Source organism: Sapajus apella, unplaced genomic scaffold (assembly GCF_009761245.1).
Source record: "Sapajus apella isolate SASKATOON/1434 unplaced genomic scaffold, GSC_monkey_1.0 scaffold104, whole genome shotgun sequence".
Lineage (NCBI taxonomy): Eukaryota > Metazoa > Chordata > Mammalia > Primates > Cebidae > Sapajus > Sapajus apella.
Window position 1 is genome coordinate 2426650 of NW_022437044.1, and position 3528 is coordinate 2430177.

The window sequence follows — 3528 nt, forward strand, 5'->3', positions numbered from 1 at the left end:
TTAAATTACTTTTTGATTATTATTATCTTTACTGTGGAAAAAACACAACATGAATTCAACTCCCTTAACAAATTTGTAAGCAAACAATACAGTATTTTTAACTATAGGCAAAATATTGAAAAATAGCTCTTGAAAACATATTCATCTGGCATAACTGAATCTTTGTCAGTTATGCAATCTAACTGATTGAGCTGGAGCACTGTCTAATCTCCAGTGAAACCTGAATCAGCATGACAATTGGAAAATAGCTCAGCATCTAACAAAGGAACAGACCACCAAAAACTGCAAGATCTTGCTCATAAGAGGGAGTTGAACAATAAGAACACTAGGACATAGAGAGGAGAACAACATGCAACTGGGCCTGTTGGGGGTTAGGGAATGAGAGGGAACTGGAGGACAGACCAATAAGTGCAGCAAACCACCGTGGCATCTGTATACCTATATAACAAACCTGCATGTTCTGCATATGCATCCCATGGCTTCGGAAGGAAAAAAAAATAAAATAGAAAACAGTAAAACAATAGAAAACATTACAACAAAACTAACAGTTGCTTCTTAAACAAAACTGACAACTTGGATAAATCTTTAGCTGAATTGAGGACAGAAAGAAAGAGAGAGACTTAATGAATGGGTGACATTTCTATCAATTCCATATATATTAACAAAAAGTACTATAAGAGAGTACTATAATCAAATGTATGCTAACAAATTATATAACATATATAAAATGGAGATATTCATAGAAACCCATAACCTATCAAGACTGAATAAAGAAAAATAGAATACCCAAAGAGAATTGTAACTAGTAAGAAGACTGAATCAGGAATCAAAAACTTCTCAACAAATAAAAATCCAGGGCCAGATAGTTAAACTAATGAGTTCTATCAAATGTTTAAAGAAAATTTAAAACCAACACTTCTTACACTTTTTCAAAAATGTGAAGAGAAAGAAACACTTCCTAAGTTAGTCTATGGAGCCATAATTTCCCTGATATCAAGGGAAGAGAAAGACACTACAGGAAAAGAAAACTATAGACCAACGTCCCTTAGGAATATTGATGTAAACATTATAAACAAAATACAAGCAAACTGAATTCAACTACATATTAATATGAATAAAAGGCATGGCTAGGTAGGATTTATTTCTGTAATCAGAGATGAATCAACATATGAAAATCAATCAATGTGACACCACATTGATATAATTAACAAAAGAAGCACATGATCTCAACTGATACAAAAGCAGTATTTGACGAAATGCAACATCCTTTCATTGAAAACAAATCAAAAGAAAAACCTCTTAAAAATTAGATATAAAAGGAACATACCTAAACACAATAAAGGCCATGTATGGCAACCCACAGTTAATATCATATTCGATGGTGAAAAGTTGAAAGCTTCTCTAAGATTAGGAACAAGAAAAGGATGCTCACTGCTACATTGGATATTTGTTCCCCTCAAACCTCATACTGAAATTTGATCACCAGTCTTTGAGGTGAAGCCTAATTGGAGGCAATTAGGTCATTGGGGTGGATTTGTCATTAACAGATTAATGCCATTCCAGGGAGGGGGAGGTGTTATGGAGTTAAAAAATGGCTGGTGTCTTCCTGACTGTGTCTATTATTTCCTCTCTCACCCTGTGATCTGTGAACATGTTAATCCCCTTTGCTTTCCACTGTAAGTGGAAGCACACTGAGACCTTCATAAGATGCCCAATTGTTAACCCTCCAGCCAGCAGAACTGTGATCTATATGAATCTATTTTCTCTATAAATTATCCAGTCTCAGGTATTCCTTTATAACAACACTACACATACTAAGACATCTACTCTCACTACTTCCATTCAACATAGTGATGGAAGTCCTGGACAGAGTAATTTAGCAATAAACAGAAAAAAAAAACCACCCAAATTGTAAAGGAAGCAGTAAAATGAGTTACTTGCCTTCAACAGATCTGATATAAAGGGTCTACACACAAACACACACACACACACACACACACACACACACACACACACACCCCTCTTAGAAGTAATCATCACATTCAACAAAATTACAGGATACAAAATTAATACACAAAAATCAATCTGAAAAGTAAAAATAATTTCACTTATAGTAACATAAAAATAGTAAAATATTTTGGAATTAGCATAACTGAAAAGGAAAAAGACTTGTACAAAAAATGAAAAAAAAGTATTGTTAAAGGAAATTAAAGAAGACAACAATAAATGAAAAGACATCTTAAATGAATGGTCTCAAAGACTTAATATACTCAAGACTTCAGAATTACCAAAATGATCTATGGATTCAATATAAACCAGATGTTTTTGGAAGAAATATGGAGGTTCAACACAAATTAATGTAGAATTCAATGGGAATCAGAATAAGCAAAATGATTTTGGGAAAAATAAAACTTGGAGGCTTCATGCTCCTGATATCAAAATTTACTACAAAGCTTTAGTAGTCAAAATGAGGTAGTGTGGCTGAAAGACAGCCATATAGACCAATGGAGTAATACAGGGAACCCAGAAAGCATTCCCCACCTACATGGTCAAATGATTTTCAACATGCATGGCAAGAATATTCAATGAAGAAAGCATATTTTCAACCAAAATTGTGTGCAAAGCTGGATAACCAATAGCAAAAGAATACAGTTATACTACATATGAAAATGAACTACAAATAAATCAAATAGCTAAATAATAGATAACACTATAAAATTTTTAGAATAAAACCTAGAGGAAAACTCATGATATTGGATTTAGCAATGATTTTTTGGAAATGACTCTAAAGGTTAAGGCACAAAAAAGTAGGCAAAGTGGAATTCATAAACATTAAAAGATGCAAACTTGTGTGCATCAAAGAACACTACCAAGAGAGTGAGAAGGCCACCCACAGAATGGGAGAAACTCTTTGCAAATCATATGTCTGAAAATGAGTGAGTATCCAGAATATATAAAAAATTCTTATATCTCAAAAACAGCAAAACAGTCAACCTGTTTCAAAATAAGCAAAAGACTTGAATAGGCAATTATTTTAAGGAAAAAAATACAAATGGCAAATAAGAATAGAAAAACCCTCAACATCATTAATCTTTAGGGTAGTAGGTATCAAAACCACAATGAGATACTACTTTATACCCAGTAGAATGGCTATCATTCTTTTTTTATTAGAAAAAAAAATACTTCATTTGAACTCTTCAGCTTGAAGGGCTGGGTTCACTGGAAACCTGCCCCTGTCTACCAAAGATTTGTCTGCCTCTTGCTGCTATTATTCGCCCCCCCCCACTGAAGAGGTATATCTAACAGCTGTTAGGAGAGGGATGATGACTGCTCTTAACTGCTTCCTGCTGACAGGGGTGCTATTTTGGAAAGATGGCATTCAGGTCTCTCTAAAAGGCCTGAAGGTTTTCAGTAAAAGGAAGCCATAATCCTGGGCTCCAGTTGCATGACCCTTTGGAGTTTAATGAATATGTTATCCAACTCTTTCCTTACTGGTTAGCTTTCAGCTGGAACATCTGCTGTTAGTCA